Here is a 16,166-nt window from a genome sequence, read left to right as displayed (position 1 = left end):
GGAAACATACCTGTCTGACTGGGCTCTAAGGCACTGGGCCTGGCTGTAGTGGAAATCACGGGTAAGCACAGGGGTTCAACATTTACTAGCTCTTGTAAAAGTTTACTATGGTATTTGAAAGGTGATTTCTCTATCTAGCATATTTTTTGCATATACATTTCAACTACAGTATTTATGCAATGATTCTAGAGCCAGGACAATCTTAATATATCAATGACTTACTGAAACTAATCTGCATAATTATCCTCTACAATTCGCACAGTTTCATATATTCCTGCCTTTCAATTATTGTACACCCCTTTATCAATTGGAGCCAAGTTCACCATATTCATGCAATTGCAAACTTAAAAGATGGAGCCCTGATTTGAATGGCTTTTTGTTTTTCGTTTTCTCTTTTTTATATTCTGTGTTGAGTGGGCATTACATTTCTCAACTTCTATTACAAAGTTTTTGTTTTTTTAAAGACCCAGCTGGCACGGTACTTTTATCGAGGAATAAAAGTATGAACAGCATACCAGGGTTAAGTTTCATAAAACTTGGGTCTGTGTACACCCACCATGGTCTTAGATGTACAGGTCAACTGGTGCAAAACTAGCATCAATACAGAAAGCTAGAGCAAACTGATCTCTGAACTAAAGATCTTGTATAATGCTACTGTTAACTATGATTATATATGTTGCGTGTGTCCTAGCCTTTCTACAGTTTAGATCTTCTGAAATTGTCAAACCACATTTACCTAGAGAGATTCAGTATGTGGCTGAATTTTATGCATAAGTAAGGCACAGTCCTTGGTTGCAGTCACACTAAAACATTCTGAAATGCATATACAAATTCAAAGGCATTCTGACTAGCACATGCATCACCATGCAAAGTTATTCACCTTGTAGAAAGGTAGAAAGGGCATGCAGTTCATGGCTTTGGCTCAGATAAGGAGAGCGATCAGAAAGGCTTATTCATTCCCATCAGTTGAAGAAGTTGTCTTGTTTGTATTCAGTCTATCACTGAGGTTTTCATTGCTCCCATAATACATGCGTGGCAAGTAGGTTTTTATTTTATGATCTCCAAAAGGCTACATTATAATATCAAGCAGATTCATTTACTAGCCTACTTCTGGAGGTATAGGTTTGAAAACCAGCACACACGTGAAATGAGTTTGGTGGTCTCAGTTCAGTCCCCAGTAGACATTAGTTTGTATAACAAAACCACCAAAGTTTGGCAGTTTCTGTTTGAGGAGGCCCAGGGCTGAATGGGAGAGGGTGATGTCAGGATTGAGGTGAAGGCACAGTATTGCACAACACCATTATGAGCATACCATGCCTGCTTAGCCAGTTCCACCTGTCTTTAAAAAGCTCAAAAAATACTTCTTCCCCTAATTTTAAATTTATCTGTGTTACCAAACATAATGTTAAAATGGGTGTAAATTGACCTTTTCCCCTCTATTTTTGTGTTTCTGGACGGCTATAGGGTTTACGCAGAAATCACAAAAAAACAGTACCTGCTGTGTTGCTAGTATAAAATCAATATCCTATTTAAACAGTCATGATTGGTTCGATATTTTGTTTTTGCATGTCTGTGATAAGACATGCCAAGTACTTGATGTGAAATGCAATTAATAGTTCTAATCTTATGACCAAGGACATGTGAATGCAAATTTCAAAACAATCTTGATTATGTTGAGAAAAGATACTACTGGAATACTTGCAGCACAGCAGGCAGAAGAAGTTTACATGAAATGCATTATGTTACCTTTGTTGTGTCCCGTGTTGTCCGTCCTGCATTACATTTGTAAAACATATTTAACTGTTTAGAAATGTTTAATCCCCCACAATGGGTCATAAATCAACTGGACAATTAACTTCTCAACATTTACTCTGCAGCGTTCACCATGAGAGAGAAGCATTTTATCTAAGGATTGTGGTGTATCGAGATCAAGCTCCCCCCTACAACAATGCTGGTGTTCTGTTGCCATAATACCCCACTCATTTCATCCAGAGCACCAGCGTTAGTCAGGAACTAGATACACTACAATGTTTAGAAGAAAAAAAAATTCTACTGGTGAACAATCGAGTAAAAGTTGAAAAAAAAGGAATTTCCGAATTCATTTGAATGAGGTTATTGGAACCCTAATAGGCCCTAATGGGAAATGGGATGACTTTATAATACTAAAAATCAGAAAATCATTAACTATCACTACAGGTACAAATATTATGAATGTTGCTCTGCGGCTGCCATAGCTTAGGGAGACAGAGTGGACAGATGCAGGTCTGGCCTTGCTTCTCAAGAGGCTGGTAGTTCACCAACATCAGCTTTCAAGCTCATGGGTGTAAAAAGGCAATTGGTTTGGGAGCAAAATATAAAATGATTAAAAACAATAATAAAAAAAAAATGAAAATGGCAAAACTGTATAATAGTCCTATTACATATAATTCTACTCTAATTTATAGCATGTTTATAGACTGTTTATAATCACTTAAAGGATACCGAAACTAGCGTTAACAAAATAATTGGGTTTTTGAATTTATGTTCAGCCCTGCTGTGGAAGGGATGATTGTTTGAAGGCTGCGTACCTTCCTACTGGAGCACTCTTTCTCATGTCTTTTCTTGCTTGCATCTCTCCATCGTGCGAAGCTGAGCCTTTGCTGCAATTTAAAAAAAAAAAAAAAAAAAAAAAAAAAAAAAAAATCATAAAGTGGTTATAGCTAATAAAATTATTCCATAAAGTCACAATTCAAAGAAAAAAATATATAATAAAAAACAACAACAATCAGCAGTAAAAAAAAAGTGTTGGGATGCCTTGTGGTGACGGGGTACTCCCTGCCCCTGTGCGTCCTTCATGTTTTGTGTTATTCTGTATTTGTAGTATTATTATTTAAAGGTACTGTCTTTGTTTGAATGTTGTTTTGTTGTTAATTATTTTACAGTATGGATGCAGTTAAAATCCCCCATCCAGCTAAAACATGTGCATAATGTGACCATCTCCAAATTAATTAAACAATTATCAATTTGGAGATGGCCATGTATATATAAACAGCGGATCAGCCGCTCATCAGGCTTGGTCTGTTCAGAGGCGGAACGAGAGATGTGAGTTGTGAGATAATAATACATAATGCATTGTGACAAACCAGGGTGCGCTTGCCACATGCAGGACTGTATTCACTTGTCTTTTTGTGTAAAAAGGAACAACACTTCAAAAACACAGCAGGTTTCTAAACAGGGCAGGCCAGTATGTTTAATTTAAACACAAAACAAACAAAACCAAAACCTAACTCCTTCCACGAGTGCTAACTCAATGTTTCAGTTCTAAACTATACCGGACAGCTAATCTGTTTACCGGTCACAAAAACCCATCTACTTTTACAAGTAGATCAGCCAGATTCTCGCATGTTTTTGGCACGGACTACACTATTTACAGGCAGTAAGATTAGACTGTCCAATTTGTCGTCTGTCATTGTCGATCGGTTGAGGTTTTTGTTTATCAGAACAAGCTTACTGAATGTTCTCTCATCTTTAGAAACAGTTACAGGAGCTGTTAAAAGCAGCTAGTATGCACAGGTATGTCACATGGAAGATGCTTCTCTTATCCCTACACAGCTGAAATGTTTCCTGAATTGTTTCAGGTTGAACATTTTGCAGAGAACAAGTTGACCTCAAAATATCCAACTCCGCAGCTAAGACATAAGGATCTGGGCTATGCACTAGAAATAGATCACATGCTGCAGAAATCCTGTCTTCTGCTGGTGTGTGTTAGAATGATGATTGCAGTACATCTGCCAATGGTTCTACTGCCGTCAGAGACACTTTTCTTTGTATTGAACAACCAGCACACTCAGTACAGCTTTAAATTCACGCCTACAGAATTCTGATAAAAACAGCACTGCCTGGGTCTCAGGAAGATCATCTAAACGTTGTGGTAAGTGTCTGGTTTTGTGCTTCTTCCGGTAGTCTTCATCAGTGTCTGTTGAATTTTGTAGCAAATACATCTGCTGCATGTATTTCAGCATTCACTCCCTCATCATATGAAATTTTCTCCAAACATGTGACAGTACTTTGAAGAAGGTTCACAGCATCTAGTATGTTGAGCTCTCACTTTGCAGATTTTCAGTCAGAATCTTGGTTTTGTACAGTACATTCTTCATAAATATTAGACTAACAATGAAGTCAAAATGAAGAATCTTGGAACACAATCCACTGGCTAAAGCCTTATCCTTGCGTGAAGCGGAGGGGCCACAGAAAAGCTCTTTCAGAGGTGCAAGATTTGCTTCAAAGGATTGCCAGGCTGCTTGTATTGACTCTGCTCTTGCTGCTCATCTGGTTTTGGACAGGCTGCATAGCTTTAGTGCATTTTCAATGCCATCAAGTTGTGTATGTAGTACTCTGTACCCTTTTTGTACTACCAGAAAAAAAAAAAAAGTTCTTCCGCTAGAATGAACAGGTTGACAATGATTGGACTTGCATTGCAGCTGTATTCTATTTATAAGCCTGGCATGGAATGTAAGGCACTGACCTTCCGAGATGCTCTTGCAATTTTGCTTGTACACCTTAGAATTTTCCACTCATTAAAGAAGAAGCACAATCATATGACTGGAAACAGTTCATCAGTGTTCAGCATATTTGATAAAATTGTATTTTAAATGATTTCAGCAAGACCACTACCTGCTTTGTAAGTTGCTTCTTTCATTTCCAATTTGTTTTCTTTGGAGTGCCATTACTGTTAACGTACCTAACAGCAACAACCAATCTGTCCTTGTTGGAAGTATCTGGTGTGGTGTCTGCAGTCATTGAATACAGTCCTGCTTCTTTCACTTCAGACTGTATTTTGCACTTAATGTCTGATGTCAACAGCTCAATAAGTTTGTTTTGTGATGAAGCACCGAGGTAACTAACATGATGTGGACAAAGTTTTATATCATTGAGACACCTCTTCATTGTAGAACTATAACGACCAAGAAGCACAACAATTTGCTGAAAGTTTCTATTGCTATCATTATTTGATCCACGGAATGCTAATCCTTAACGTGCTATGGTTCTTGCAACATACAACAGGATGGTCATTGCTTCTCTGTTAAATGCTTTATCTTCTTTTTCTTGGATACAGGCTGCTCATTTTTTGTTATCAAAGAGAATATCCACATGGACAGAGTTATTCATGAAATGAGCATAATCAGACATTGCAGCCTTGTGAGCCTTGGAAGAAAAATGCTCTGCTAACCTCCCTTTCTTGGATTTTCCATGACTCGTAATTCTGTGTCATGATCTGACACCCTCAACTGTCCAGGCTGTTTCTGCACTCTCAATAGAAGGTCCACATGGAAACTGCAAACAAAACAGAAGACTGCATCCTTGCTGCTGCTGTACTCCAAATGTAGATATGCCTCATACCAGGATGAGGAAAAGGAACACTGCTTCTTCTGAGATATTCCTGGGTACACGGCAGCTGCAGCCCTAAAATCAGCTCGGATGCAAATTATTTGTTTAAAAGGTCGCAAAATTAGTGAAATGGTTTCAGCCTGTGTGTACTCGAAGTGGTAACTTGTAGATAATTTCCCTCAGGTATATAAAGACTTTCAAGGAGCAACTCGCAGAGATCCAACAAAGCAACCATGAAGATAAAGGAGCTTTCGAAACAAGTCGGGGATAAAGTGGTAGAGAGGCACAGAGCTGGAGAAGGGTACAAGAAAATTTCAAAAGGTACAGATTATACCTCAGCACAGTGAAGTCCATCATTAAGAAGTGGAAGATTCATCATATAACCCAGACACTACCCACATCAGGTCGCCTTCCCAAACCGAGCAGCCGGGCAAGCAGGAAACTGGTTCAGGATGTCACTCTGAAGCCAACAATGATCTTGAGAGATCTGCAAAGTTCTGTGTCTGAGATGGGAATCAGTGTTCACACATCAACAATAACAATCACACAAAGCTGGCCTGTATGGACGGGTGGCAAGAAAGAAGCCATTACTCAAAAAGCCTCATCTTTAAGCACATGTGGAGTTTGCGAAAAAGTACGTACGTGATACTGCAGACATGTGGAAAAAGGTTTTGTGGTCAGAAATTGAACTTTTCAGTCTAAATTCCAAGTGTTACGTCTGCCACAAGCCCAACACAGCACATCACCCAGTTAATACCATCCCAACTGTCAACAACACAACAAAAACTGTTTTGTACATGTCAGACAGATAGCCGCACCAATTCCCAGCGACTGAAGGAGAGCTGCACCAGTCCCCCGCGACCAAGGGAGTGCCGCACTAGTCCCCAGTGATAGAGGGAGACTACCTGCTGCTCCCGCATCTACTGCCAGGGGGAGGCTACCCATTGCTCCTGCCTCCGCCACCAGGGGGAGACCACCTGTTGCTCCCATCTCCCCACCAGAGAGAGACTAGCTGTTGCTTCTGCCACCACCATCAGAGGAGCTGAAGCCTCCCAAGGGTGAACTCCTCCTCCTGACCACCTATGGCTGTCATGCCTGCAATGCCTGGGGCAGCCACACCTGCAACACCTAGGGCTGCCAAGCCTGCAATGCCAGTAGGGCCTGTCCCGCATCGACTGGTGAACTGGCCTCACCATAGCCCGGGAGGACATTGCGTGAGGATGTATGCACATCATCAGCCAGGGCTTTGTTATGTCCAGCAGCAGCAGCAGCTGCGCTGCTGGAAATTCTGGGGCTGGAGCCCAAGAAAAGGGAACTGCTGGCTACAGCGAAGGGTGGAAAGGTGAGGAGACCACCTCCACCCGCAGCAGTTGCACTACCGGAGTATGCAGCACCGCTGGTGCCACTGCTAGAGTGTCCTGTGCTGAGGGCAGAATTACCATTGCCAGCACCACCATCACTGCCGGAGTATGTAGCGCTGCTGCAAGAACTGCCTTTGCTGGAGGATCCAGCCTTGGTGCTGTCAGCATTTCTGCAGACAGCATTGCAGCTGCCAATGGTACCAGTGGCAGTATTGTCACTGCTGGGATTGCCCCGGCTAGAGGAGCCAGCCTGTAAGCTGTCAGCATTTCCACTAACAGCATTGCCTCTGCCAGCGGTGGCATTAGCAGCATTTCGGCTGCAAGTGGGGCCTGTGGAGAACCTCATCTCGCTGACAGCATTGTCAGTGGCAGCAGTTCCGCTGCCAGAATTGCCCCTACAGGAGGAGCCACCATCACCCAGGCCAGCACTGCTGCTGTCAACATGGCAGCCCGTGGGCTCATTGATACCTCTGTTCCTGGCCCAGGACCCTGACCAAGACCTTTGGGCTTTTAAGGCGATGTGTGCTATGCACAAGGGGGGTACTCCCCGCCCCTGTGTGTACCCTGTGTGGATCAGCCGTTCATCAGGGTTGGTGTGTTCAGAGGCGGAGCGAGAGTCGTGAGATAAAAATAAATACATCTAGAAAGCAATTTCTACCTGTGCTGGTTTTACATCAGCACGATACTTGTTGGTTCTGAATCTGTTGTTTGTCAGTTTTGGGCACCGTGTCATTTTGCTCAGTGTTTCGTTTTGTACAAACTGTTTACTTACTATTAAACTTGCACATCAGCACTTCCATACCCCAGCACTGTCATGTACATCCTGGTCTGACATCACCCTTAAGCCATCCAAGTCACACTAGTCTTATTTTTCTTGCCCACGCTCTCCTACTTAAAGTAGTTTTCTCTTAACCTGACTAAATATTCCCTTGCCAGTCTACAAATAGTTTAAAACGCACACACACACACAACACTATACAAATCTGGTTTGATAATTGCTTTTTTCATTTCAAACTGTTTTTTTTTTTTTTTTTTTTTAATTAAGAGTGACACATCACCTTCCATCACCATAGCAATTTCCCACAACAGCTCAAGACAACTGAAGGTCAGTGGGTGTCCTCTGAACCCTCAACTAAGCCAATTGCCTCTTAACACCCAGGAACTCGAGAGTGGACGTTGGCGAGTTAGGAACCCCTGGAGGACAAAGGCTATCACTGCAGGTGTCTTCCTGAAATCGGCAGCACCAGAGTCAATGGCACACTCCTTCTGGCAACTTCATACAGTCAGTGAGATTTCCGAGTTTCTGATTAACTTAACCATAAAACATAAAAAAACAGATCAACCACTATTGTTCGATTAAAATCTGGTCATTTGCCTTCATCCGCTCACAGTTTGGCGCTTGATGTTTCAAACTTACCTCAGTTTTTTGGGAAATGCTACCTATCTGAAAAAGAAACAAAAAACGGTTTAATTGCCAGTGACTATGGAGAGAGGTGAGGGGAAAAAGCTAATGTTTTGAATGTAGAGCAAACATACTGTGGCTTCAAGTTTATTCAATGTGTAAAAGTATACTATTGCAAAATCATGTCTCATGTCTCATATTTTCTACATGAAAAACACACACATTATGGTAGAGAAGAATTACATTTTTTAATTTTAATTTGAAGCTGTTGATGAAGAATATTTACTGAATATTCTTCATTAACAGTGCTTCAATGCTACTGGTCAATTTTGTAAGGTTGCCTGAAGGAATTGAGTCGACATTGAATATTTTTTTTTTGTCTGGATAAACATATATTTAGAAACTCTGCTCAGGAAGAGTCAGTGTTAAAAAAAACAAAACATTCTGAATTGTTTTGCCTACAAGGACTTAAACTGTTGGATGTCTTCCTTCCGCAGGAAAAACTACATGGAAAGGAGTGGAACAGACATTCGCAGCTTTATCATTTACAAATGCAGTGAAAATACCATTAAAAACCAAATAAATATTTTATATAATCTTTCATATAAGACAATGTGAGATCTATAAAGTCACGGTAACACAAACTGGATAAGATTTACTGGAATTATTTGTTAGCTAATTGTATTTTAAGTACTTAGGAGGCTGTGTGTTCCAGTGGTTAAATAAAAAGCCTTGTAACCAGGAGGTCCCCAGTTCAAATCCCAGCTCAGTCACTAACTCACTGTGTGACCCTGTGCAAGTCACTTAACCTCCTTGTGCTCTGTCTTTCGGGCGAGACGTTGTTGTAAGTGACTCTGCAGCTGATGCATAGTTAACACACCCTAGTCTCTGTAAGTCACCTTGGATAAAAGTAATAATAATAATAATAATAATAATAATAATCCATAAATATAAGCACTACTATTGGCTTTTTGTATGAATTTGGTGGGTCATTAGCACCACTAAAAAAATAAAAACTTATTAACTTAAATGGGTGTTAAGAAAGTGAAAACACATCACAGGGTACAAAAATATGGTCCAATATCTGCATGCTTGGGGTGTTTGACATGAGACGAATCCAAGTTTTGGACCACATTCGAACCGCCTGGAGTATGTTATTACACTTATAAAATAAGCACCCTCCAGCTTCCCTCACCCCTCCCAACGTAAATTTGTTGTCAAGAAATCAGGCAGAATGATCCTAAAAGTTCCAAGCTCTGCTCTGAGTATGTGGGCAGTAAAAATTTTTTAAAAAAATAGAAAAACCACAAAGCAAGTGATTTCTATTTCTTCTATATAAAACAAAAAGTAAAGATTCAACTTTACAATAAAACAAGCAAATTATTTTAAATTTGTCTCTCTAACCAATCACACTCCAGCTCTCGCCCCCTCGTTGGCATGACAACAAACATCAACAGGTACTGTATTTCATTAATACAGATCTCGGTCTAATGAAAATGAGTGATTTAAAACGGTAGATATTGACGAAATGAAAAGTGTCCTTGAAGATAATGGAAACAATCAGAGCTGCAGTAAAGAAAACAAGAAAACTTTCAAGGATTTTTAACACAAAATGAGACCCAACGTTTAAAAAACCCCTCCAAAAAAAAAAAAAAAACAGGCTAGAAATATGAGTAGCAGGACTTTGTCTCTTCTCAGTCTTGCATGGTGTGTTACTTTGCGGAAAGACAGAAAATGTTTATGTTGTTTAAATATTAAAATAAAATTCACAAGTCTAATTATCTTTGTCTAAATTCGTCTAACTTTAAATTAATGTTTATGAATACTCGTATTTGTTCAACGTCATTATTTTCAGTTTTAATCTGCCTTTATTTTGCACCGTCTGCCGAGGCTGCTTCTCTTCAGCAATGCTTAAAACATATGCTCAGTAATTATTTTTTTTTTTTGTTAATTTATCGACCACTACTACCTGTTTGGGGTAATCGGTTATTAAATATACTATACAGTAAATTTGTATTATTTTAATATTATTTATATCATATTTTATATTATTATTTTTTAAATCTTGTTGATAGCCACGTCAGGCTTTTTTGTCTAGGCGTTTTTAAATTGCAATTTTTTTTTTTTTACTGTTTGTTTCTAGCTGATTAGTCTTTTATTAGGTCTACATATCTTCTGGTTCCTGAAAATAAAATAAAAAAATCTACTTCATTGTTAATTAGTGGGTTTTTTTCGGCCTTGTGACTTCCATTTAAGGTCTTTTTTTTTTTTTTTTTTTACTATTCTTGGGCTTTGATTTAGATTCAGGGACAACTTAAATTTAGATAAATGCACATTTAAAATTTCCAAGTACATTCGGTGTGTTTAATATATATTTGTCTTATTTCAACATCTCACTTTTTATATTTTTTTTTAATGTATTTACATGATGGCTGACATTTCTGACTTTAATAATAAAGTAATCGAAAAATTTGCCACGATAAGCGATCACAGAGCAAACTTTTTGTATCCGCTTCCAACAAGAAAAACAGATCCACTGGACAGTGCTTCTACCCTGAGGTTTTGGCCACCAGCTGCCACAGGTTGCATATACACCTGCCTTTTAATCCTCATATATCCTGGACTGTCTGAGAACGTACAAGAACATTGTAACATTGGAACTTGAGTCGCTATTGAAAATTAAACAAACTTTTGCTGGAAACAAGAGTTTAAAATGGTCTGTGTTGGCTGCAAAAAAAAAGGAACAAGCAGACAAAATAGATTTTTTAAAAACAAACCTTCAATGACTTTAGCAACGTTTTCAAGTTTTGTAAACCTTTAAAACATATGTTGACACATTAATTACAATGACTGTAATCCCATCGACTATTTTGCTGAAATACAAAACTTGTTCTTGTTTACAAAAACAAAGCTTTTGTGTTTCTTTACAAAAACAGAATTTATTTTTTATGAAGTTAAAACCACAGATACCGTCAAATTAGTAATAAATTATATAAAGGCATATATGCAACTGGAGCCTATCAACCTAAAATAATTAAAAAAGCATTGTATATGACTAAGCATAGACGTAAACAGCTAGTGTTTCTCCCTCTGTTACACTGTCTATTACAAAGGCAGACACACAATTGAAATCAATGCCACAAGCGTTTTAATGATATCCTGACCTACTACTGTTGTGTGGTTAGAGTCAAGATGCAGTGTATCTACTAAGTAAACAGTAAGTTCCTCAGAATCAGTAGTTGTAAATCTGATGAAAATAATACACAAAACACAGTTGCCTTGATCAGTGTCCTCATTGTGTACAACTCAAATTTTCCCATTCAAATATTCTTCGTGTGCTGCATACTCCTTAGGAGAGATACACTAGTCTGAGTGTGTCACTGTTAGGCACGGCCCTACAATCTGGTATTTTTTTCATAAAAAAAAAAAAAAAAAGCTTTTTAATATTTCATTGACCAGCCATTGTATCATTATGTTCGCTTCAAATTCCACTAATTTCTCCACTTTCTGTGCTCTTTTTAAACAGTCCTGTGATTGTGACCTGCTTGTTCTGTAATTGTTTAGCCTGAACTGCAAGGTTGATTTTCTTGTTTTTGTGTACTGCGCTTTCAAGATGCTTGTCAATAGTTCTTTGATAATTCCAAAACACATTACAAGCTGAGCAAAACAGAATCCCACCATCTGCATGCAACGTGTCTTTTCTTAGCTCTGAACGCGATCTGTTGAAATTTAGCTTTTTTTTATTTGTCAGCTGTCTGCTTCTATTTGATAAAACTATTAAATGAACAGGGGAGGTGAAGACTAATGTAAAATACTGTAAGGAAAATAAAATGCATATTTTTCACGGTAGGCAATCAAATACACAAATTCTGTGAAATGCATGATATCAAATTTTCCGGGGCCATACATATAAGGCTAGTATGATCTGTGCTCAATCTGTATCTAGTTATTACCTTGTCCTAGTAACATCTGCCTGGTCCCAAACACCCTCTCCCTGACTCTTCTTCTCACTCTCATGTGCAGCTCTTCTGCTGGTTCTGTGACACCGCCTGGTTTCAATAAGCGGTACCTCTCTTGCTGTATTTTGTGATGCAATTTGCATATATTTCCAGCCATTAACATTATTCATTACATTTAAATGACTCTAACACGGTACTTTTTCCACACGCTGTTTTCTACACCCTAGGTTGCCTGCCACTGGTTAATGAATACAGCAGGTGTACAAAGCATGCAGTAAAGGAGATAACTGCATGCTAAACACGTCGTTACTGCTGTTTAGTGAATAAGGCCCCTTGTGTCTTAAAGTCTGTTTGGAGAACTTTGTTGCTGCTAATTTGAGGTTTCAAATTTAACAACAAGAAAGCACTTCTGATGTATTTAAACTTAGCATATTTTTATACAAGAGTTGTAAACCACATTTTGTGAACTTCAATTATAAGCCGTGTGCTTATTTGCTGTATTTCACTGTCATTCTTCAAAAGGCAGAATTGGTAGTCTCCCCCGGTGTGATTTTCACTACTAGTACAACGAAATAAGACAGGGAAAATATTCTTACCTTTTTTGTTTCCTCTGCATCATTGGATATTTTCTGGGTTCCCAACCGGTAAAGGCATGAATTATTTCTTTCCTTCTTTGACTTGAGATGTCTTTTACTGGGCTTTAATTTCATTATAATTAAAAGAAAGGAGAAAAATACTTATGGCTCATTACACAGAATGGGGCAACATTGGTTAGATAATGGTAACTTGTATTGACATATAATTGTAAAACATACTTATGCTATATGCCTATATGTAAATGCCCCAGCTATGGCAAAATGAGGCACTGTTTCTCTTGCTACAAAAAGTTGGAAATTGTTTGTGCTCTTGAACAAAACCTGAATCAAAGACGCAAGTCGCCAAACTATTTGGTGTTTCCCATTCTGGTGAATTGCTTCACCATTCTGTTAAATACGGTGCATGTCTTGTATACTGCTGCTGCACTTTATAATGTGTGTAGTGGTGCTGTGTTAATTTAGTTTGATAGTTTATTAACATTAGTTTATTAACATACACTTGCCTATTGCTTTTCTATTACTTCAGGTCATTTCACATGTTCATGCACGTGCGTCATCACAAGAAATACATATTTATTTATTTATTTATTGACTGATTGATTCATATTGGGTGTCTGATGGCTAACTCTGTCTTAGAGAACACTTTGGCTATAAGAACTCTTTGCTTGCTTCCCGAGTGGTGTTCTCTTAGCCGGACTACTGTACTGCATTACTATGCAATGACATTTAAAGCTTCAACGGATTTTATTGTAGTTCATTACTACGTTTTCAAAAACTGGACAGGATCTGTTTTTGGAAAATGATCTACCCAATATTTTCAATTCCATGGACAGAACCCTTTGTACGGCTTATGTCCATAGAGAAACTGACATGCAACTTCTCAAATCTATGCTTCCTGAAGACACAGGGACAGCCAGGATTTAAACCCAGAATCTCCTATTAGATTAAAGGGGAAGGGAAACAGTGGGACTTTGTGCGTTAATTATTCATCAAGAGATAACATCCCATCCCACTCATAAACCCTTGTATTTATAATATAACACAATAAAAAATACTTTTAAAACTATGGAAACTGGCACATAGATTGTGATGTGTTCCGCCATATTGACGGTTTTCCTGCGACGTCACTGGCAAATGCCTAAGGAGCACTGGAACTAAGTGACTTTGAAGAGCTAGAATCTATTGGTAAAAACTTTGCAGTGCCGTATGAATTAGAGCCAATAATAGAGCACTAAATAGGCCCTATTGAAACAAAGAAAGGATTCAAATTCCTGGGAATCTGATCCAGATAGTGAGAGAGATCTGGATCCTGACAGAACAGCTCACACTTTCTGGTGCAGCTGCTGTAACTGCACAGTAATGCTGAACTGTGAGCAATGTGTTTGTTGTTTTGAAATTCCTTGCATACAGCACAAAATTCCTGAAAAATTGTGAGGCCAGGTTCCACCCTGCATCACGCAAAATGCCAGTTTTAAAAGTGTGTGCCTGGATAGAGAGGTCCTGGATACTGCATTGCTGCTGTTACAGACATCCAAGCTGACTCTGTAGGGCCTACCACCAGCAGGTCGGCTGAGTTTGTTTCATAATTCTCGCACGCATTACATTGTTATTACTATTGTCATAATAATAATAATCCCCGTTCATAGGTATTAAAAATACATAAGAGATTTAGTGTTTTCAATTAAAAGATAAGTTGTTAACGTATTATTATTATTATTATTATTATTATTATTATTATTATTAGGCTTTATTAGGCCAAAGGCTGAGAATTCTATTGTTATTGTTAATGTTTTTTGGGTTTTTTTTCCCCAAAACTTTAAACTGCTGCTGCTTCGAAGCTGTGTGACTGATCAGGTTCTAACTTGACAGGTAACAAGCTGGATACATTGGCTGTCAGATGCTGAAAAAGTTTTGCTGCTGTGTCCTTGCAATTGGCGCCATGACGCATTTTTCGATAAAACCTTTCAAAATCTTCTTCTTGGGAACCGGTGAAGTGATTGATCTGAAACTTGGCATATATCATCAGCATCCAAACTTGCATCAAGTTCGCGCCCCTAACAACAAACTGCTGCTGTTTGAAAACTGTTTGTCCAACAAACTCCAAACTTGGTAGTTATTGTCCCAGTAACAATGGGATACAAATATGTGAAAATGGTGATGTTTTATAAAACAAGATGGCCGCCACTTATATGTTTACATTTGAAATTTAAACCTGCGTCAGTTGACAAACGATTTACTTGACTAACTCCAAACTTCACAAGCATCTTCCCTGATACTGTATCAATAAAACTGACTTTTAAAAAATTGTATTGACCGTAAACAAAAATGGCTATTTGACGCATTTTTTTTTAGAAACCTATCAAAATCTTCTTCCTGGGAATCAGTGAAGCCATTGATCTGACACTTGGCATATATCACCAGCATACAAACCCACATCAAGTTTGCAAAGCAGAAGTTTCTGCGATAAATTTTAATGTCGAATTGGCTGCCACAACTTTAACAAAACGTGCCCTTAACAGCAAACTGCTGCTATTTGAACACCGTATGACCAACAAACTCCAAACTTGGTAGTTATTGTCCCAGTAACAATGGAAAACAAATATGTCAAAATGGTTATGTTTTATAAAACAAGATGGCCGCCAGGTGTATGTTTACGTCTGAAATTTAAAACTGCCTCAGTTGACAAACTGTTTACTTGACTAACTCGATGGAACTGTTGAAGTTGCTGATTTTAAACTTGGCACATTGAGAACTAAACACACTTAGATGGGTACTGATACTGGGGCTTGGGAGCCGTAAAACTGCCTGGCAGTTCTAGCTATTATAATTTTTAAAGTTTTATCATTATTTCCCTGTTGATATAGTTTCTTTCTCATGAAATGGCACTGCTAAAGCCACCTCTTGTCCACCTTTGAATTTTTACTGTCACTCTGTATGTGGAAGCCTAAAGCACTGTATATATGTATGCATACTCATTCTCTCTAGTTACCACAAGTGCTGTTCAAAGATCTGATAAAAAAAAATACACTTTGTACACAAACACCTTTTTATAATCTGGCTTAAAATCCAATCCTGTTTTTTGATCCCATTACAGTACAACTGGCCCCAGGTCACTGATGCCAAGTGCATTTACTTTACTACTACAGTACTATGGACATTTGGAAACTGGACAACTCACGTAAATGTACATCATATATAAATTACTTTGTTACAATGATATTGTTCAAAATCATCATCAGTAAGTCACAATTACAAATCTTTGGATCTCATGTTAAAATGTGACATTTTCCAAACAATTTGCATGAGAGAAATCACTTCACCACCTCTCTCCAACCAGTGACGTCACAGGAGTGATTTCCAGTAATGGCGGATTAGTTTGATAGACCACAGAATTTAAAACAGCTTGTTTGAAATATACCGATCAAAAACAAATCAAAACAAACCCGAGATTACAATGCTTTCCCCATCTACTTTATCATTT

Source organism: Polyodon spathula, chromosome 8 (genome assembly GCF_017654505.1).
Source record: "Polyodon spathula isolate WHYD16114869_AA chromosome 8, ASM1765450v1, whole genome shotgun sequence".
NCBI classification, from domain to species: domain Eukaryota; kingdom Metazoa; phylum Chordata; class Actinopteri; order Acipenseriformes; family Polyodontidae; genus Polyodon; species Polyodon spathula.
The sequence above is the reverse complement of the archived record's forward strand: the minus strand, read 5'-3'. Positions refer to the sequence as shown.